Consider the following 23607-nt stretch of genomic DNA (forward strand, 5'->3'; position numbering starts at 1 on the left):
AATAAGACTCTACATCAATTCCTGCTTTTTATGATAGTACACATCTGATTGCAGTTATTATTGACTGATTGTGATCTGCTGTGAGGGGAGCAGTTGCAGGCCCCATATGGCCTTTTTAAGTGTTTTTAACATTTTTTTTTGTGGTCCAATAAAAAAATTTTCTATATCACTTTATATTGGAGGTGTGCTCGTCAAATGTGTAGTTCTTTTTCTTCCCCCTTACATGTGATCTTTCTCTACACCACATAGCACCCCCTATCTTATAATTGCTATTAATATTGGTGGTGCAACCCTCCTCTTTCTCTCTTCCCAACCCCCAGGATGTCACAATAGTTTAGATGTTAACAACTTTTCTGAACCTTTCAGCAGATTCATCTACTCAATTCTACATAAACTGGAAGTAGAATTTCCATCATAACTGAATGAGATATCTAATGTCCTGAGGAAGGTAGAAGGAGTTCAATTGGAAGAAAATATGATGCTGGTTGCCTGTGATGTAGTGTCTATTACACCAGTGTTCCCCAACTCCAGTCCCCAAGACCCACCAACAGGTCATGTTTTCAGGATTTCCTTAGTATTACACAGGTGATGAAGTTATTGCCTGTGCAGGTGATGGAATTATCACCTGTGCAATACTAAGGAAATCCTGAAAACATGACTTGTTGGTGGGTCTTGAGGATTGAAGTTGGGGAACCCTGTATTAGATGGTCGGCTGGACTGGAGGCAGTGCAAGATTTTCTTGGCATTACAGTGGAATTTTGGTGGGTGTATGGTGGAATTCTTAAAATGGAACTTATATGTGTGTAGGGAAACTCTCTGTCTGCAGCTTGAGGGAACCGCAATGGGGGCGTCTTCTATACCTTTTTATGTAAATCTTTTCCCTTGGTTGTGGGGAAAAAGGCGTCTTACTAACCAACCCATGATTTAACAAGTACATTTATGGGGAAGATTTATTAACAATGTGCATTTTATATTGTAAGGATCAATGGGAAAACTTGGTGTTTTTGGCACATCTCAATAATATCACCAAAATATTAAGTTATCTTTCAGGGAATGAAGAGCTGACATCGTTTTTTTGGACACTCTATTCCAGATAGATGAATCATATATATACATATATATATATATATGTACTGTACATACATATATGTGTATATATATACATATACAGTACAGACCAAAAGTTTGGACACACCTTCTCATTTAAAGATTTTTCTGTATTTTCATGACTATGAAAATTGTACATTCACACTGAAGGCATCAAAACTATGAATTAACACATGTGGAATTATATACTTAGCAAAAAAGTGTGAAACGACTGAAAATATGTCTTATATTCTTGGTTCTTCAAAGTAGCCACCTTTTGCTTTGATGACTGCTTTGCACACTCTTGGCATTCTCTTGATGAGCTTCAAGAGGTAGTCACCGGAAATGGTTTTCACTTCACAGGTGTGCCCTGTCAGGTTTAATAAGTGGGATTTCTTGCCTTATAAATGGGGTTGGGACCATCAGTTGTGTTGTGCAGAAGTCCGGTGAATACACAGCTGATAGTCCTACTGAATAGACTGTTAGAATTTGTATTATGGGAATAAAAAAGCAGCTAGGTAAAGAAAAACGAGTGGCCATCATTACTTTAAGAAATGAAGGTCAGTCAATCCAAAAAATTGGGAAAACTTTGAAAGTGTCCCCAAGTGCAGTTGCAAAAACCATCAAGCGCTACAAAGAAATTGGCTCACATGAGGATCTCCCCAGGAAAGGAAGACCAAGAGTCACCTCTGCTTCTGAGGATAAGTTTATCCGAGTCACCAGCCTCAGAAATCGCAGGTTAACAGCAGCTCAGGTTAGATACCAGGTCAATGCCACACAGAGTTCTAGCAGCAGACACATGTCTTCAACAACTGTTAAGAGGAGACTTTGTTCAGCAGGCCTTCATGGTAAAATAGCTGCTAGGAAACCACTGCTAAGGACAGGCAACAAGCAGAAGAGACTTGTTTGGGCTAAAGAACACAAGGAATTGACATTAGACCAGTGAAAATCTGTGCTTTGGTCTGATGAGTCCAAATTTGAGATCTTTGGTTCCAACCACCGTGTCTTTGTGCGACGCAGAAAAGTGAACGGATGGACTCTACATGCTTGGTTCCCACCGTGAAGCATGGAGGAGGAGGTGTGATGGTGTGAGGGTGCTTTGCTGGTGACACTGTTGGGGATTTATTCAAAATTGAAGGCATACTGAACCAGCATGGCTGCCACAGCATCTTGCTGCGGCATGCTATTCCATCCGGTTTGCGTTTAGTTGGACCATCATTTATTTTTCAACAGGACAATGACCCCAAACACACCTCCAGGCTGTGTAAGAGCTATTTGACCAAGAAGGAGAGTGATGGGTTGCTACGCCAGATGACCTGGCCTCCACAGTCACCAGACCTTAACCCAATCGAGATGGTTTGGGGTGAGCTGGACCACAGAGTGAAGGCAAAAGGGCCAACAAGTGCTAAGCATCTCTTGGAACTCCTTCAACATTGTTGGAAGACCATTTACGGTGACTACGTCTTGAAGCTCATCAAGAGAATGCCAAGAGTGTGCAAAGCAGTCATCAAAGCAAAAGGTGGCTACTTTGAAGAACCCAGAATATAAGACATATCTTCAGTTGTTTCACACTTTTTTGTTAAGTATATAATTCCACATGTGTTAATTCATAGTTTTGATGCCTTCAGTGTGAATGTACAATTTTCATAGTCATGAAAATACAGAAAAATCTTTAAATGAGAAGGTGTGTCCAAACTTTTGGTCTGTACTGTATATGCATATATACAGTACAGACCAAAAGTTTGGACACACCTTCTCATTTAAAGATTTTTCTGTATTTTCATGACTATGAAAAATGAACATTCACACTGAAGGCATCAAAATTATGAATCAACACATGTGGAATTATATACTTAACAAAAAAGTGTGAAACAACTGAAAATATGATTTATATTCTAGGTTCTTCAAAGTAGGCACCTTTTGCTTTGATGACTGCTTTGCACACTCTTGGCATTCTCTTGATGAGCTTCAAGAGGTAGTCACCGGAAATGGTTTTCACTTTACTGGTGTGCCCTGTCAGGTTTAATAAGTGGGATTTCTTGCTTTATAAATGGGGTTGGGACCATCAGTTGTGTTGTGCAGAAGTCTGGTGGATACAAAGCTGATAGTCCCACTGAATAGACTGTTAGAATTTGTATTATGGCAAGAAAAAAGCAGTTAAGTAAAGAAAAACAAGTGGCCATCATTACTATAAGAAGGTCAGTCAGTCCAAAAAATTGGGAAAACTTTGAAAGTGTCTCCAAGTGCAGTTGCAAAAACCATCAAGCGCTACAAAGAAACTGGCTCACATGAGGACCGCCCCAGGAAAGGAAGACCAAGAGTCACCTCTGCTTCTGAGGATAAGTTTATCCGAGTCACCAGCCTCAGAAGTCGCAGGTTAACAGCAGCTCAGATTAGAGACCAGGTCAATGCCACACAGAGTTCTAGCAGCAGACACATCTCTTCAACAACTGTTAAGAGGAGACTTTGTGCAGCAGGCCTTCATGGTAAAATAGCTGCTAGGAAACCACTGCTAAGGACAGTCAACAAGCAGAAGAGACTTGTTTGGGCTAAAGAACACAAGGAATGGACATTAGAGCAGTGGAAATCTGTGCTTTGGTCTGATGAGTCCAAATTTGAGATCTTTGGTTCCAACCACCGTGTCTTTGTGCGACGCAGAAAAGGTGAACGGATGGACTCTACAAGCCTGGTTCCCACCGTGAAGCATGGAGGAGGAGGTGTAATGGTGTGGGGGTGCTTTGCTGGTGACACTGTTGGGGATTTATTCAAAATTGAAGGCATACTGAACCAGCATGGCTACCACAGCATCTTGCAGCGGCATGCTATTCCATCCGGTTTGCGCTTAGTTGGACCATAATTTATTTTTCAACAGGACAATGACCCCAAACACACCTCCAGGCTGTGTAAGGGCTATTTGACCAAGGAGAGTGATGGGGGGCTACGCCAGATGACCTGGCCTCCACAGTCACCAGACCTGAACCCAATCGAGATGGTTTGGGGTGACCTGGACCGCAGAGTGAAGGCAAAAGGGCCAACAAGTTCTAAGCATCTCTGGGAACTCCTTCAAGATTATTGGAAGACCATTTCCGGTGACTACTTCTTGAAACTCATCAAGAGAATGCCAAGAGTGTGCAAAGCAGTCATCAAAGCAAAAGGTGGCTACTGTGAAGACCCTAGAATATAAGACATATTTTCAGTTGTTTCACACTTTTTTGTTAAGTATATAATTCCATGTGTTAATTCATAGTTTTGATGCCTTCAGTGTGAATGTACAATTTTCATAGTCATGAAAATACAGAAAAATCTTTAAATGAGAAGGTGTGTCCAAACTTTTGGTCTGTACTGTATATGAATGTCTAAAGGAAGCCCACTGTGGTCAACTCACTTCTCATTTGAACGAGGAGACTCTCGGCATCGAGTTTTTTATTAGTTTAGTGGTGAGAAAAAAATCTGAAGTTTGCAAAAAAAAATTGCCGTTGTATTGCCATATTTTCCAAGACCCATAATGTTACATTTTTTGGTTGATGGAGCTGTGTGATGGATTATTCTTTGCAGGGCGAGACATCGCTTTATTGATATTTTGGGACAGACATGATGTTTTGACAGTATTTTCTGTTGTATCACAGCGACCACAAAAACGTAACTTAGGCGTTCTTGAATTTTTTCTGTTTACTGATCAGGTTAATTATTTCTATATTTTGATAGATCAGACATTTCTGATACCACATGTGTATTTTTAAATTTTTTTATCTTTATTTGTAATGGGAGAAAAAGGAGTTCATTTGAATTTTTATTGTTTTTTCATTTTTTTAAAACATTTTTTTTTTACTTTCCAATGTACTCATTATTCCCCTTAGGGTACTTGAATCTTTGATCTTCTGATCGCTTGTGCTATATACAGCAATGCCACAGCAGTGCTGTATATAGTGAAAATCACGGTCTCCTATTAAGCCCGGCCACAGGAAGAGTTTTAAAGGAGCTCTATAATGTCAACCACGGAGGTCTTCAATAAACCCCCAATCTCCTCACGAGCTCACCGATGGGGGCATGAAATGAAGCACCCATGCTGTAGATATCTCATTGTAACGTGTAATATAAGATAGTATGTGGCGATTATTATGATTGTAGTGTATAATATACTTTAATTCTAATAGATTTAGCATTAATGGACCTGGATTCTTTGGATTATTTTGTAAAGAGTGTTACCCCTTGAAGACACGATTAAGGTTATAGTGCTTAATGTGAATAGATATATGTTCTATTGGTGATAATGTTGTGTTCTGAACAAAGTTAGGGAGAGTTAGGGTTAATGTTTGGGACTAGCCCAGAGTGGGAGCAGCTAAAGCGAAGGGACAGAGACAGTTTTCTGTCAGGACTTCAGATAGGATACAGTCAGGAAAACTGACAGAAAGACAGAATGGTCAACCAGAGACAGGCCGTGGAAAAGGACACCTAACAGTACAGCCCCGAGTTTATAACTCAGATAGATAATGGGCCAGGACGGGCCAGAGAACATGAGATGAAGAGAGTGCCCAGGGCGTGAGTTCCAAGGCATCAATAGCAGAGAAGCTAAGTACCAGCCATATTGGCAAACTAGTTCCCTTGAGCGGAAAGAAGATGCGGAGAATAGGACTCTCACTAACTCGACTGTAAAACTGAGGTGGATGGTGGTGAAGGAAAGTGAAACAGTAAAGACAGTTTAAAAGTGAGTTAGGAGAAAGGAACTGAGACTGTGTGAAAATTCTCCGTATTGTGAAGGAAATGTTCATTAACTTACGTACCCGCTACTTACTGTACAGTACAATATCCCCACCAAGTTATCGTTCGTTCAGTAAAAAGTTTATTTTTGACAAGTGACCACATGTTACCGATGACTTTGTTTGGCCAGACCAGATGTTGAGGAATGAAGTCCTCAAGATGTGATCCTAGCCGACCAAAGTCATCAGTAACATGTGGCGTCCAAGGGCATAGCGCCTCCATAGCACAAGTCCACACACTCAACCAGGAACCCCACCTTCGTGTAGCGTGCCGGGGAAGAAGAGATGAGTACCTCGACCAAAAATACTGCCCACGTGCCACGTTACACTTTTATGGACTTATCAGAAAACAGCAGGGCTGTTTATATTATAGGGAGGAGATGGTGCTGTTCTCTTTATTCAGTTACAAACTTCAAATTGTGAGGTGGGTGTATCGGATCAACAGAACTTTAAAAGTCCCAATCCAACTTACCATCCTATTCTCATCAGCCTGTGACCAATTCCAGACTTTGATTGAGAAAGAACTGAGGTAACTGCAAGTCCGCACTACCACCACACCGAAGATAATTTAATATAAAAAAAATGTCATGCTGGAGATACAAAGAAATAAAAATATGGTCATCCGTTCTTCATATAAAGTGGAAGGGGGGTCAGTAGTGGTCCTGGATGCAGATCTCTATGGCAATCAGGTTATTTGTATTGTAAATGACATTTCTACATATTGTAGTTTACCAGGAGACCCAACTATCTCCTTTAAAACAAAGTTGCACAAACTGCTGATGTATAGTTTTGATTGTGGTATTTTAAATTAACAGGTATTTGAGTGTTTATTCGTAGAATGTCCATATTTCATGGCTTTCCAAAACTCACAAAAATATATTTCCCCCTCCCCTGAGACCAAACATTTTGTGCATCAGATCTTTAAAGGAAAGACTCAGTGCATGGGTAGATTCATACTTGTAACCTTTGGTTAACATCATACCAAGTTATCTGATGGACCGTTCTTATGTGCTAAGATATTTTGACGGTTGTGTTTGGTCAGTCATTTTTGTCGTGTGATGTGGTAAGTCTTTATTCTGCCATTCCCCATCATCTGGCTATTGAAGCTACTAGCTATCATCTTACCACATAAAGTAAATACACAACAGATATCCCGCAATTTCTTTTGATGGCAATTGAATACTTATCACATCATAATTTTTTTATGTTCAATCAAAAAAATTATCTTCAGGTCCAGGGTACTCCGATGGGGTCAAAATTCACCCCTAGTTAGCAACTCTCTATATGGCATGACGGCACACAATAATCCATTTATGGATCGCCAGCTCTGGTACGGCCGTTTCTTTGATGATATACAAACAAATCCTAAAAGAAGGTTGTGGTTTTGTTGACAAAAAAAGAAAATCCTTAAAGATTTATTGTCACTCATTTGATTTGAAAACAAAGAAACAAACAAACAAGAAACTAATAGTAGAAATAGAAAACTTTATTAAATCACTGGCACAGCGACCCAAAAATTATAGAAAGACTCAGACTCAATAAGAAACAATAGGAGGAAATCACATAAAACATATCGGGGAGAGGAAGGACATCAGATCCAGAGAGGAAATGTAGGGACACATGGACTTTACCTTCTAGAATGAAGCCGTCAGCTACATTACATAAATTATCACATTACTACATGTATTCTCTCCGCTTATTTCTTGTCTATTCATGTAAAAGATGTGAAAAATTTGTAGGACTCTGTAGAATTGGAGAAATGTTTATCGCACAATATCTTAAAAAGAGACAGAATCCGTCTATTTTGCTTTACTCAATGGCACCTAAAGGGTTATATATAAACCTAATAAAGTATAAAATCTTGTTTTGTAATATTATGTTATTATCTGTTATATGATTTCTTTTGTATAATATATGTTTCATTGTCTTTTGACTCTTCTGCATTTTCTCAGCAGCAGAATCTGTACAATCTGTAGTGAATCCGTCCGGTGCGATCGTAACATAAAAAGGTTTGTATTAAAGACTGAAGAACTGAACTCAGAACAAAAAGTTGTGAAATAAACACAATGTGCCAGAGAAATCTCAGGTCCTGATGTGGAAAAATGCAGATTAGATGTTAATACTGATTATTCAGTCAACTATCTGCAGTAAAAAAGAGAACGAAACCCAAGATGTGGAGGCGCAAAGACACAATTCACACACAGTGTTTGTCAGGACCATAGCACTAAGTTATAGCTAGACAATGTCAAAATGTATGTTATTTAAAAGAATAGAAAGAAAAATTATAAAAAAAATCTTTATAACACAAGATAATCCCCCAATACTTGCTGTTTGATCTCCTGGAGCCGTCATGAATAGAGATGAGCGTTGTTCTACTCGAACTGTTCGCCAATCTCAAATTCGAGCTGTTTTGGGCGGTGTTCGAGCCGATCGGCGAACACGAACAATTTGAGAAAAATTCGGCTGTTCGAGGTTATGTTCGATAACTGTTCGTGCACCAAAATCATAACTGGATTTTTTCTCAGTAATGATGAAAATTAATGTTAATACGCAGTTTGAGTGTACAGCGGGGCGGGGGGAGGGGCAGGGGATGGATCTCTGCAGGAACAATGAAGATCTCCATTTTTTTTTCTCTTTCCCGCATTTGCAGTGGGGAGGTGCAATCTGTCAGCCTATCAGCAGCGCACACACGGAGCGAAGTGCTTTTTTTCACACAAGCAAGGGCATGTGTCATTGGCAGTGTATGTCACATGTCCTTGCCCTATAACACCAAGCCATTTTCCCCGTCGCCACCATTTTCTCACTGCTGCAGCTGCGTGTTAGACGGCACCGCTGTTGCTGTGTGCGCTATACCTTGTTAATTTCAAGCCAATTTTCGCACAAATATACAGATAGCTTGGGAGTAGGGAATAGTTGTGATTGCAGTCCTTTTAAGGACTAGGTTACAGCATTTCCTACGACTTTTATCAGGCAGGTCTGTGCTCTTAAATAGATAGATTGTGGGAGTAAAGACTAATTGTAATTGGAGTCCTTTTCAGGACTAGGTTACATCAGTTCCTATCAGTTTTTGCCAGGCAGGTCTGTGCCAGTGCTGTGCAAGTTTTTTTCACAGCATTTGGCTGAATCTAGCAAAGCTAATCCTTTTTGGCCTATTGCAGAGTGTGTTAGTCAGTGGAGTAGCCTATCTGTGTTGCAAGATATACCACCTGTGTATAGGATACCAATTTTTTTACTGCACCTAGTGAAGTAAAATCTTTTGGGTATAGCATCATTCTATTAGTCCATCTATACTGACCTCCATCAGGTTGCAAACTGAATATAATTTTTTTCTGCATCTAGCACTGAAAAAATATTTGGGCTTCTAGCAGTGTGTGGGACTTGGTCTATTAGTCCATCTATACAGACCTCCATCAGGTTGCAAATTAAAAATAATTTTTTTCTTCATTTAGCTCTGAAAAAATATTTGGGCTTCTAGCAGTGTGTGGGACTTGTTCTATTAGTCCTTCTATACTGACCTCCAGCAGGTTGCAAATTGAATATAATTTTTTTCTGCATCTAGCTCTGAAAAAATATTTGGGCTTCTAGCAGCGTGTGGGACTTGTTCTATTAGTCCATCTATACTGACCTCCATCAGGTTGCAAATTAAAAATAATTTTTTTCTGCATCTAGCTCTGAAAAAATATTTGGGCTTCTAGCAGTGTGTGGGACTTGGTCTATTAGTCCATCTATACTGACCTCCATCAGGTTGCAAATTAAAAATAATTTTTTTCTTCATTTATCTCTGAAAAAATATTTGGGCTTCTAGCAGTGTGTGGGACTTGGTCTATTAGTCCATCTATACTGACCTCCATCAGGTTGCAAATTAAAAATAATTTTTTTCTGCATCTAGCTCTGAAAAAATATTTGGGCTTCTAGCAGTGTGTGGGACTTGGTCTATTAGTCCATCTATACTGACCTCCATCAGGTTGCAAATTGAATAAAAAAATTTTCTGCATCTAGGTCTGAAAAAATATTTGGGCTTCTAGCGGTGTGTGGGACTTGGTCTATTAGTCCATCTATACTGACCTCCATCAGGTTGCAAATTAAAAATAATTTTTTTCTGCATCTAACCCAGCCAATAGTTTTGGCCTAATACCACAGTTTGGCCACTCAGCTCTACTCGGTTACCATCCATTGTTTTTTTGTGCAAACAACTCCAGAGTTGTGAATTAGTTAACCACCAAAATGAGTGGAAAAAGGCCTGCTGCTGGTGGAAAGGGGAATAGGCGTGTTGGGAAGGGGAAAAAAGGTTGTGTCCGTGGGGTAGGTGCAGAAGAAAGACCATCTTCCAGCCAAACTAAAATGTCTACTTCTTTTAGCGGACAATGTGATAAGATCCCTTTCTTACGGCCACGCCAATCGCTACAAATTCCAGATGAGGCACAAAAACAGCAGGTGCTTCAACGGATATCAAGTGCTCCTTTAAGTGGGCTCTCCTCCACATCAACTTCAACATCACAAATACTCCAGTCCTCAAAGGTGTCACCCAAATCGCACTTGCTTCCTCACAGCTCCCAAATCTCCAGCTGCCCGTCTGAGTATGAGGTAGAACAGATGGTTGAGTCTGCAGAGCTGTTTACTCATACTATAGCCTGGGAATCAGAGGTCGACTCCAGCGCTTCTGTGAATCCAGACGAGGAAATGATCTGCACTGATGCCCAGAATCTTTATGAGTCGGATCCAGGACCAGACGCAGAAGGTTCTGACCATAATGTAGACCCTCATTCCCAAACTGTAACTCCTGTTGGTAGAGACAATGAGGAAGACGATGATAAGACTCAAATACCTGATTGGAGCGACAACTTTAGTTTTTTGTCAGGGCAGGAACAGGTTGGCTCTGAGGACGACGGGTGTGATAACGCACAGGGTGATGATGATGAGGTCGGAGATCCCACTTACTGTCAACCCACAGTCAGCCAAGAGATGAGGTCAGCAGAGGAGGTGGAGGAAGATGCTAGTGACGACGAGGTCAGGTTGCGCCTTCCTGGACAGAGACGTAGTACTGGAAGCACGTCAACAACTGCATCCTCAAACACAACTCTGCCTCTCACCACAAGTCGTGGTGGCTCTTCAGGTCGCATGGGTGCTAAGCCTTGCATAGCCTGGGCATTTTTTCAGATCGATAAAGATGACCCAACTCGTGTTATCTGTAACATTTGTCAGCAAAAGTTAAGTAGAGGCCAAAAAATACATAGTTTGAGTACTTCATGCATGAACCGGCACATGGACATGAAGCATAAGTTGCAGTGGGAAGCTCAGTGTGCTACAATGCGGTCTAGCCGGCCGGGCCAACCACCGTCTGCCATATCTTGTGCATCCGCGGCCTCTTCATCCTCTGTGACTGGGGGGACAGCAGTCACACCTGTTTTGGGGCGCAGACCTGCCACCTCTTTACCCGCAACAGCCAGCGTGATTGGCAGGTCATCATTTTCTTTGGAGGTGGTAACACCAGCTGGTCTTGAGCGCTGTCCGACATCGATAGCACCACCTTTGGATCAAGGCAACCTAACATGTCCGCCTGCATCTTCCTCACAGACTGTCAGTTTGCCGGGGACACCCTTATCAACCCCGTCTAAGCACAATAGCCAGCCCTCGGTCCCTCAGATGTGGACAAGTAAAAGACCATTTCCTCCTAGCCATGAGAAAGCTAAGAGGTTGAATTTCACCATCTGCAAGCTCTTGGCTACAGAAATGCTGCCTTTCCGCCTGGTGGACACAGAGGATTTTCGAGACCTTATGTCCGTCGCAGTGCCCCAGTACCAGATGCCCAGTCGGCACTACTTCTCAAAGAAAGGTGTGCCTGCGCTCCACCAGCATGTCGCACACAACATCACCGCTTCTTTGAGAAACTCTGTGTGTGACAGGGTGCATTTCACCACAGACACTTGGACGAGTAGGCATGGACAGGGGCGTTACATGTCGCTGACTGGGCACTGGGTAACTATGGTGACAGCAGGACAAGGGGCTGCTGTCCAAGTCTTGCCGTCCCCACGAGTTGTGCGTCAATCCTCTTTATGTCATTTTTCCTCCACTGCTTCTGCCTCCTCAACCTCCTCTCGGTCTTCCACCTGCACCCAAAGCCTGTCTGGTCATGCCACAAGCTTTCTAACTGCGCAGAAGGGATCCTGCACACCTCCTTACTATGCTGGCAGTAGGGCTCAACGTCATCAGGCGGTTTTTACATTGAAATGTCTGGGAAATGTGAGTCACACAGCTGAGGAGTTGTGGTCAGCTCTGGAGAACCAATTTCATGAATGGTTGTCTCCACTGGACCTGAAACCAGGGAAGGCCGTGTGCGACAATGCTGCAAACCTGGGTGCGGCCCTTCGCCGGGGCAATGTCACACACGTGCCTTGTTTGGCTCACGTGTTGAACCTGGTTGTCCAGCAATTTTTAGCCCACTATCCCAGACTAGATGGCCTTCTGCAGAGGGCACGGTCGCTGTGTGCTCACTTCCGCCGTTCGCATCCCGCAGCTCAGCGACTTACATCTCTACAGAAGTCGTTGGGCCTGCCACTTCACCGGCTAAAATGCGATGTGCCTACCCGGTGGAATTCAACTCTGCACATGTTGCAGCGACTGTGGCAGCACCGACAAGCCCTGGTGCAATACGTTCTGACGTATAGCCTGGGCCAACGAGATTCAGAGGTGGGGCAAATCACGCTGGAGGAGTGGTCTCAGATCAGGGACCTATGCACCCTTCTGCACAGTTTTGAAATGGCGACGAAGATGTTTAGTGCTGACGATGCCATTATCAGCATGACTATTCCGGTGATTTACATGCTGGAGCACATGTTAAACAGAATTCGGAGTCAGGTGGTGGCACAAGAGGAGGTGGAGGAAGTAGAGGAGGAGGAGTTGTATGCGGAAGGGCTAACATCTGCAAGGTCCAGACGGTCGGCAGCACCAAGGCGGCAGGCATGTGAGGGTGGAGGAGATGATTTTACCAGGGCGCATGGTAGCAGCCAAACTAGTGAGGAAGGTGCAGGAGCCCAGGAAGAAGTGGAGGACGAACTGATGGAAGACTCATCAGATGAGGGAGACCTTGATCACATTTCTGTTGTGCGAGGTTGGGGGGAGAGGACAGAGGAAGGAAGCATGATTGCTACCTCGCCACCAACACAACAGGGACTTGGTGCTCCTGGATGCGCAACACACATGAGTGCCTTCTTGCTGCACTACCTGCAACATGACCCTCGAATTGTGAGAATTAGAAATAATCCTGACTACTGGGTTGCCACACTGTTAGATCCCCGGTACAAAAGTAAATTTGCAGAAATTATTCCTGCCATAGAAAGGGATGCACGCATGCAGGAGTATCAGCAGAGACTGTTGCAGAATCTTACATGTGCTTTTCCACAAAATACCAGTGGTGCACGTAGTGAATCTCACAGTTCCAACTTGCCAACCGTGGGACCGTCAAGTGTTCAGCACTCAAACCGCAACAGAACCACAGTATCTGCTGGTAACATCAATTTTGCGGAATCATTTCACCACTTTTTTAGCCCATCCTTTGCAAGGCCACAGGAGACAAGAAGTCTGACACATAGTCAACGCCTAGAGACGATGGTACAGGAGTATCTCCAAGTAAACATTGAAGCCACGACTGTGTCACTGGACCCTTGCTCTTTTTGGGCTTCCAATCTGGATAAATGGCCGGAGCTAGCCACTTACGCCTTGGAGATCTTGTCATGCCCCGCAGCCAGCGTTCTGTCTGAACGTGTGTTCAGCGCTGCTGGTGGTGTGCTGACAGATAAGCGCACGCGGCTCTCCACTGATAATGTAGACAGACTCACGTTCATAAAGATGAACAAATCATGGATCCGAAACGACTTTTCTACCCCTGTGTCATCCTGGGGAGAGTAAAAGCTTGATGATTGGTTAAAATCACCCTACCAACCGTTTTAAGCTTTCAAATTACTAATCATGTTTATCTGTATCTTGACTGGAAAATAATTTGGGCTTTGTAGCAGTGTGCAGCACTGATCCTATTAGGCCATCTATAATAAGCTTCACCAGATTTAAAATTAAAAATAATTTTTAGCTGCATCTAGCCCGGAAAATAATTTTGGGGCTCCGAGATGCGCAAGACACATAAGTGCCTTCTTGCTGCACTACCTGCAGCATGACCCTCATATTGTCAGAATTCGAAGTAATCATGACTACTGGGTTGCCACACTCTTAGATCCCCCAAACTTTTCGATCAACCTTTTCATTTTAATAAAGACCAAAAAAATGGTCATTTTTGAAATTATAAGCATTAGCAGGTTGTTAGAAACTGAAATCAAACAGTTTTCAACTCAAAACTTTATTCTAGGTGATGTTACATTTTCACATAGGACCCCTTGTTCGAAAGGAGCTTCTGAACTCTCTCGTCCATTGAATTTGTCAGGTTTTGGATGGTTTCTGCTTCAATTGTTTTGCATGAGGACAGAATACCCTCCCAGAGCTGTTGCTTAGATGTGAACTGCCTCCCGCCATCATAGACACTCCTTTTAATGATGCTCCAAAGGTTCTGAATGGGGTAGAGGTCAGGGGAGCATGGGGGTCACACCATAAGTTTGTCCCCTTTTATGCCCATATCAGCCAGAGATGCAGATGTTTTATGTGCAGCATGAGATGGTGCATTATCATGCAGAAAAATGATCTTGCTGTGAAATACACGGTTCTTCTTCTTGAACCATGGCAGGAAGTGCTGTTTGAGAAAATCCACATACATTATGGAGTTCATCTTTAGCGCCTTCAGGGATCCTAAAGGGGCCGACAATCTCTCTCCCCATGATTCCAGCCCAAAACATTACTCCACCTCCTCCTTGTTGGCGCTGTAGCCGTGTTTGCGTGGGGTGTCCATCAACCAGCCATCCTCCACTCCATTCATCTGGACCATCGAGCGCTGCACGGCACTCATCCGTGAACAAAACAGTTTTGAAATCAGTCTTCATGTAATGTTTGGCCCACTGGAGCCGTTTCTGCTTGTGTGAAGTGGATAGAGGAGGTCGACAGGATGGCATATGCACAGCTGCAAACCTCTGAAGGACCCTGCATCTTGTTGTTCGGGGGACGTTGGAGGCACAAGCAGCTTCAAAAACTTGTCTGCTGCTATGACAAGGCTTTTTTGCCGCTGCTGTTTCAACCTGACGTAATTGCCTGTAGGAAAGAGTCCTCAATTTGCCCTTATCAGCACGCACACGTGTGTACTGTGAATCAGCTACATACTTCTTGATTACCAAGACACTTCATCCTGATCATCGCACAATGTTGATTGTAGTCATGCCTTGACCTAAACACTCCACAATTTGTTGCTTCTCAGCAGCCGACACATCCTTTTTCTTTCCCATTTTGGCAGAAAATGTAGGCTGCTTAATAATGTGAGAGAGCCTTCTTAAGTAGTCTTGCCTTTCATTGGACACACCTGCCAAACTAATTAGCACAGGTGTCTGCAATTGCTTACAGTGATATAAAGAGCCCTGACACACATCACCATCAATGAGTCTAACTGACAAACAAACAAATTCTTCCCTTATCACTCCTAAACACTTTTTGCATAATAATTTGGAACACAGTGTACATGTGCTTTTCCACAAAACACCAGTGGTTCACGTAGTGAATCTTACAGTTCTAACTTGCCAACCGTGGTCTGTATGGAATTGTTCAATAAAGGGCCCAAAATTAAGATAACATAGATGGGAGAGGTCTCTATGAATAGGAATTCCTAAGTATTTGATACCCTGTGAGGGCCAGGCAAAGGGAAAGTTGGACTGGATGGAATCCTATATGGATTTAGGGAGGGAGACATTGAGGGCCTCAGACTTCGCTGCATTGATTTTAAAATTTTACCATGTAACAAAGTGATCTATTTCAGCCATAACAGCAGGGATGGATATATGTGATTGAGTGATATATACTAGGACATCATCAGCAAATAGAGAGCACTTGTACTCGGTGCCTCCCACCTCAATCCACCTAATATTGGGGTTATGGCGAATTGATGAGAGCAGGTGCTCCGTCACTAGGATGTATAAGAGAGGGGACAGAGGACATCCCTGCCTTGTCCCATTGGTGATTGTGAAAGGTGATGAAAATGTTCTGACGCACCCCCTGGGCCTTGGGACACCCGGAGCCGGACCCTTTTTGGTGGATGCTGGTGGTTGTAGTCTTCGTGGCGGCGATCCGGTTCCGTGGCTCAGGGCGGTCAAACCAGTGGCGGAACTATTTATGTGGTTTTGATGTTTAAATGTCTGACTACGCCACCCGTGGATTGCGGTCAGAGTGAACCGCCGCTACAGGGCAGACCGCTAAGGCTGGTGTTGTGGGTGCAGCAGAGCGTAGCATAACTCCCCATGGGAGGAGTATAGCCTCAGGGCAGTGTATGCGGAGGATGGGGGTGATGGTGCAGGGCAGCAGCAGTAACGACACGGAGTCAGTGATGCAGTTCAGGGCCTTTACTCACAGTTCTTATTATCCAGACCACGTCTGCAGGTAACGGCTGCCCACGTCGTACTGTGCTCACCAGGTGAGGGGCTCAGACAACTCCCAGATAACTTTGGAGCGCTTCACAGGACCCCCTTTGTGTGTCCTTTGTCTGGCCTTTCTTACCAACACTTCTGTCCGGCTGCCTCGGGCCTCCTCTTGGTAAACTTGGCGCCAGTTTCCCTGACCCTATGTGGTGCCTTTCTAGCGGGTGGAGCAAGGGGCTGCGCCACATAAAATGTCAGAGCCTCCGGTTTCTAGCTGAGGGTCGTTTCCTGCCTCCACTAGTTCGGGGACCAGTCTCCCCCTTTGGCCTGACCCCTCCACGCAGGTGGATTCGGGCGTGCGGTGGCGACTCGCCCGTCCGCACCCCTGGGATCCCTTCATTCCTCGTTCCTGGAGCCTTCTCCGCTCCTCTTCCTTCCTTCTCCCTCTTGCAGGCCTGGGCCTCTGTTACTAGGCCCGCCTCCGGAGCAGAGCTCATGCAGAGCCCCTGCTCCCTGCCACTTCTGCTCAGACTTCTCTGCACTGAACTAAGATGGTGCCCACCTTTTATACTCCCTTCTCAATGCACCCAGGAACTGCTTCCTCCCTGCTCCTGCACTGCAGGGTTCCCCTTCCTCAGTGTTCCCTCCCCCCACTCCAGCCAGGGACAGGGACTGTCGTGCCCATCTCAGGGGCATATTGGTCGCCCTGCCCCACGGCAATGTGGTGTAATGCATGCAGGTGTCGGGTCCTGATCCACACTCCATCCTTATCTGAGAGTGAGATATCACACCTCTGGGTGAGGTGCAATACGTCTGTAGCAACCGAGCCCTCGGTGCTACAGTTCCATTTATCTTCAGCCTAGGTGACGTATTGTGATACAGGGCCGTGATTTTGGTTATAAAAGGGTCCCCTAGACCCCTACCCCAAGCTTTTTAAGAGAATCATATATGGCGTGCCAGGAGACTCTATGGAATGCTTTCTCAGCATCCAACGAGAGTATCTACTTACAAATTTTTAACTGCATCTAGCCCAGGAAATACTTTGTGCCTAGTAGCAGTGTCTGCTAGTCAGCGGATTATCCCGGCTGTTAAGCAAGCTACACCACCTGTAGTTTGGACACTTAATTTTTTCAAAGGAAATGCTTCGGGACCACGGGATACTTAGTGAAGAGCATCAGGAGGCACCCCAAGGCATAGGGGCTGGGACTGGCACTAGGATGCCTTGCGGTGGACAGCCGAGCTCGATCCTTATAAAAGCTTTTTAACTGCAGCAGCTTTAGTGGACGCTACTGGAGCTGGAATTACGCGGCTGCTGGCATGAGACTTGCCCTCCAATAGATCCTTGTAAATGGATTTAAAGTGTATTCATTCAAATTAGAGGGACAATTTAAATTAAAAAGCTTAGAGCTGCCTCCACCACAGGGGGGCTCTCTCGACCCACCAGCGGACAGGCACCAGTATTGGGAGAGGGGGGCTGGCCGTCAGGGTTCACCGCGGCTCTGGCACAAACCCGGCGACACGGAGGTGGCACGGGCAGGAGCGGACTGGCCGTCTCGGCTTCTCACTTTTTGGATTTTAGAAGGGCATGACATGCCTATATCTGTGTCTCCCCCTCCTTTTACTCCTCCACCTCTTTTCTTTTCGCATGACTATATGTACTTGTCACTTTTCCATGTGTTAGTTGTGTCTTCTGAGCAGTTTGTCAGCTTTTGGACACCTTTGAAGGTGTTTTCTATGTGTTTCTATGTGTTTTTGTTTGCCTGCCATTGGTTTTAACGGTGTTCGAAGGTGTTCGACGAACAGTTCGACGAACAGTTCGGCGAACACACGGGTGTTCGACGAACCGAACCGAACTCGAACACTACGGGGGTGGCTCAACACTAGTCATGAATAAGACTGAAGAAGAGCCGGTTTCTCCTCTTCCATGTTCTATCACTGTGGATCCGGCAGTTTCTGCTCTTTTCTCCTCTTTTCTCTTGTCCTGATGAGCTCTGGATAGAAGGATTTCATTTTCCCTTTGCAGCTTTCATCCTCTAGTAGTGAATTGTTTTCAGACCTTTAGTTTTTCTTCTGACGACTCTACAGACTTGTCCTGTTTCTCTCACTAACCTCCGGCAACGACTGACTCAGATCAGGAAGTGTCTTGTAGATAGAACATTGCTCCAGAAATCACGGGAGGTGAGAGGAGCCGAGCTGCTGACACCGGGAAGAGGATGAGACTTTGTAACTTCTTATTTTTAGGGGTGGAAATGTTTTCATTGTCCTAGAATGATTGATCGCTGCCACATTACAGCAGTAGTGACTCTAGAAATGACCCTGGAGACATCAGCCGCAGGTATACTGCAGAGGTCGTGCTCCTGTGCTGCCAACCCAAGTCCAGTCCTGGTGCTGAATGTGGAAAAGCCGATAAGAACCTCGAATTCTGGTGTCCAACAATGAAGAAACATTTTCTTCAAAAGAAGAAAATATTAAAGAACTTGCAAACCGCACGTTGGAGATTTTATTTTTGCATGTCATTAATAAAAAATCATTTAGTTCTGCTCCTTCATGTGATAACAATGTGGATCCTGCAGTTTCCGCTGCTTCTCTCCTCTCCTGAGATCAGCTGTACAGGTGAGCTGCAGTATGGATATACAGTGGTGTGAAAAAGTGTTTGCACCCTTCCTGATTTCTTATTCTTTTGCATGTTTGTCACTTAAATGTTTCAGATCACAAAACAAATTTAAATATTACACAAAGATAACACAAGTAACCGCAAAATGCAGTTTTTAAATGAAGGTCTTTATTATTAAGGTAAAAAGAAATCCAAACCTACAGGGTCCTGTGTGAAAAAGTGATTGCCCCCACCCCTTAAAAAATAAACCACAGTTAAATTAGTTCAATTTCCCTAGCCACTGACAGGCCTGATTACTGCCACATCTGTTCTCAAACAAGAAATCACTTAAATAGGACCTGCCTGACAAACTGAAGTAGACCAAAAGATCCACAAAAGCTAGACATCATGCTGCAATAAAAAGAAACTCAGGAACAAATGGGAAACAAATTAATTGAGATCTATTGGTCTGGAAAATATTATAAAGCCATGTCTAAAGCTTTGAGACTCCAGTGAACCACAATGAGAGTCATTATCCAAAAATGAAAAAACAAGGGGAAAGGGAAAGGGAAAACGTATGTCAGCTCACCATGTAATAGCCAGACTCATCCAGTCCCAATGAAGTCTTGCAGCGGAGACGCCCAGGTCATGGGCTACCAAGGTACAAGTAATGAGAAAGCAAGCAAGCAAAGATGTATATATACAACCCTGGTCCTGCTGGAAACATCTTTGCTTGCTTTCTCATTATCCAAAAATGGTGAAAACATGGAACAGTGGTGAACATTCCCAGGAGTGGCCGGCAGACCAAAATTACCCCAAGAGCGCAGCGATGACTCATCCAACAGGTCACAAAAGACCCCACAACAACATCCAAAGAATTGCAGGCCTCACTTGCCTCAGTTAAGGTCAGTGTTCATGACTCCACCATAAGAAAGAGACTGGGCAAAAATGGCATGCATGGCAGAGTTCCAAGACGAAAACCACTGCTGAGCAAAAAGAACATAAAGGCTTGTCTCACTTTTGCCAGAAAACATCTTGATGACCGTCAAGACTTTTGGGAGAATGCTCTGTGGACTGACAAGGCAAAAGTTGAACTGTTTGGAAGGTGTATGTTCCATTACATCTGGTGTTGAAGCAACACCGCATTTCAGAAAAAAAAAATCATACCAACAGTAAAATATGGTGGTGGTGGTAGTGTGATGGTCTGAGGCTGTTTTGCTGCTTCAGGACCTGGAATACTAGCTGTGGTAAATGGAACCATGAATTCTGCTGTCTACCAAAAAATCTTGAAGGAGAATGTCGGGTCATCTGTTCATGACCTCAAAGCTGAAGCACACTTGGGTTATGCAGCAGGACAATTATCCAAAACATACCAGCAAGTCCACCTCTAAATCGCTTAAGAAAAACAAAATTAAGACTTTGGAGTGCCCTAGTCAAAGTCCTGACCTTAATCCAATTGAAATGCTGTGGCATAACCTTAAAAAGGCTGTTGAATGGTCAAAATTCCTTGTAAAGACTCATTGCCAGTTATCTCAAGCGCTTGATTTCAGTTGTTTCTGGTAAGGGCCCAACCAGTTATTAGATTTAGGGGGCAATCACTTTTTCACAATGGTCCCTGTAGGTTTGGATTTCTTTTTCCCTTAATAATAAAGACCTTCATTTAAAAACTACACTTTGTGATTACTTGTGTTATCTTTGTCTAATATTTACATTTGTTTTGTGATCTGAAATATTTAAGCAACAAACATGCAAAAGAATAAGAAATCAGGAAGGGGGCAAAGACTTTGTAACACCACTGTGTCTGTATTACCGGCCTTAACTTTGCAGCTTTTCTCCTTAGTCAGAAATAAAGAAATTCTACAAGTCGATAGACTGACGACTCTACTGAATGTTTCTCTTGGTTCATTCATCACTGTAATGTGTCACTAATGTCCTAGAGGCAGAGAATGACCTGCGTCCATGATAAATAAACTATATGAGCTGGGCATGGCGTGCAGCATGTAGAGCGTAGTGGTAGTGCTCCTGCCCTACATGCTGGAGACACTGGTTCGAATCCTGAGATATACTTACCTGAGTGCCTTCAATGCTCGAGAATGATAGATGTCTACATATGTACTACACACAGAAACAACACATTACTAATGTTATTTGTGTGTGTGCGCTCTTTTTCTTTTGCCACCATGTACCCAATTGTAATATCAATTAAGGTTTTCTTATTTATATTCATCTTAGACGTATTGATCGTCTTTTCTTTATTGGTTTCTAGTTCATTCCAATTGGTCTATCCAATTCATCCATTGGATATACAGTATATATGTCACTATGTGGGTTTTTCCTGGTACAAATATTATACATAAGTTAAAATGTATAGCATCTGCTCATCCTTTGCATCATTTGTTTAACAATATGTACAACACACGACCGGGATGGAGTCCTGACTTGGCTACCACAGAGCAAAAAATGTCTCAAGTGAATGAATCTGCACAAAGGACCATTTCTGCTGTAGCATCAAGTCTGCTGGATCCATACCTAGATAGAGTATATACAGTGCATTGTGAAAGTATTTGGCCCCCTTGAACTTTTCTACCTTTTGCCACATATCTGGCTTCAAACATAAAGATATAAAATTCTACTTTTTGGGGGAAGAATCAACAACAAGTGGAACACAATCGTGAAGTGGAACGAAATTTATTGGACAAATTAAAAACTGAAAAGTGGAGCGTGCGATTTTATTCGGCCCCTTTGAGTTAATACTTTGTAGCGCCACCTTTTGCTGCGATTACAGCTGCAAGTCGCTTGGGGTATGTCTCTATCAGTTTTGCACATCGAGAGGCTGAAATTCTTGCCCATTCTTCCTTGCAAAACAGCTCGAGCTCATTGAGGTTGGATGGAGGGTGTTTGTGAACAGCAATTTTCAGCTCTTTCCACAGATTCTCGATTGGATTCAGGTCTGGACTTTGACTTGGCCATTCTAACACCTGGATACATTTATTTTTGAACCATTCCATTGTAGATTTTGCTTTTTGTTTGGGATCATTGTCTTGTTGGAAGATAAGTATCCGCCCCAGTCTCAGGTCTTTTGCATACTCCAACAGGTTTTCTTTCAGAATGGTCCTGTATTTGGCTCCGTCCATCTTCCTATCAATTATAACCATCTTCCCTGTCCCTGCTGAAGAAAAGCAGGCCCAAACCATGATGCTGACACCACCATGTTTAACAGTGGGGATGGTGTTGAGGATGATGAGCTGTGTTGCTTTTATGCCAAACATATCGTTTTGCATTGTGGCCAAAAGGTTTGATTTTGGTTTCATCTGACCAGAGCACCTTACTCCACATGTTTGGTGTGTCTCCCAGGTGGCTTGTGGCAAACTTCAAACGAGACTTTTTATGGATATCTTTGAGAAATGGCTTTCTTCTTGCCACTCTTCCATAAAGGCCAGATTTGTGCAGTGTACGACTGATTGTTGTCCTATGGACAGACTCTCCCACCTCAGCTGTAGATCTCTGCAGTTCATCCAGAGTGATCATAGGCCTTTTGGCTGCATCTTTGATCAGTCTTCTCCATGTTCGAGATGAAAGTTTAGAGGGACGGCTGGGTCATGGTAGATTTGCAGTGGTCTGATACTCCTTCCATTTCAATATGATCGCTTGTATCCAAATCCGGCTTTAAACTTCGCCACAACAGTATCTTGGACCAGCCTGGTGTGTTCCTTGGTCTTCATGATGCTCTCTGCACTTGAAATAGAACCCTGAGACTATCACAGAGCAGGTGCATTTATACGGAGACTTGATTACACCCAGGTGGATTCTATTTATCATTACCAGTCATTTAGGACAACATTGGATCAATCAGAGATCCTCACTAAACTTCTGGAGTGAGTTTGCTACACTGAAAGTAAAGGGGCCGAATAATATTGCACACCCTACTTTTCAGTTTTTAATTTGTTAAAAAAGTTTAAAATATCCAATAAATTTCGTTCCACTTCAGGATTGTGTCCCACTTGTTGTTGATTCTTCCAAAAAAAATTAGAATTTTATATCTTTATGTTTGAAGCCAGAAATGTGGCAAAAGGTAGAAAAGTTCAAGGGGGCCAAATACTTTCACAATGCACTGTAAGTGGCAAAACAGAGCCCAAATAATAGCAGAAGCTGTAAAGCCCTATGCTACATGTACGCTGTGGTACCCCATTTCAGACATCGATGTCCATTGGAAGCTGCAGTAAAAAGACTGATCAGGTTGCTGCCGTGTGTGGAAACTGGAGTCCTGGCGTTGCTGCCTGGTCTATCAGAAGAGGACAAGAAAAAAAACCAGAGTACTAATGATGTGAAGCAGAACATCGGGTACAAAGAAGTGTGCTGATCCAAACCTGCAGACTGATACATCTGGATGAGACAATACTGAGCGCAGAGTGATAACACAGAAGAGCAGTGATTGTGCCATTCACTGCCAAGACAGAAGATTGAACTTCTACTCAGTGTAAAGAAACAGAGGAAATGGTTGACATGGGAGTCACCTCAGTAGTCCATATCGTACCAGTGATGACTAGTCTACTCATTTATGTACCAATGGTGACCCCAACAATGACTGCAAATTACCTCCAGCAGAATTCTTCACACAGCTGTCCAGCACCTTCAGGAACCAATCTGCCAGAATCCCATGAGGACCGTGATATTA

This window comes from Phyllobates terribilis, unplaced genomic scaffold (assembly GCF_046119375.1).
Source record: "Phyllobates terribilis strain yellow unplaced genomic scaffold, ASM4611937v1 Scaffold_1__5_contigs__length_1240528914, whole genome shotgun sequence".
In the NCBI taxonomy this organism is placed as follows: Eukaryota; Metazoa; Chordata; class Amphibia; order Anura; family Dendrobatidae; genus Phyllobates; species Phyllobates terribilis.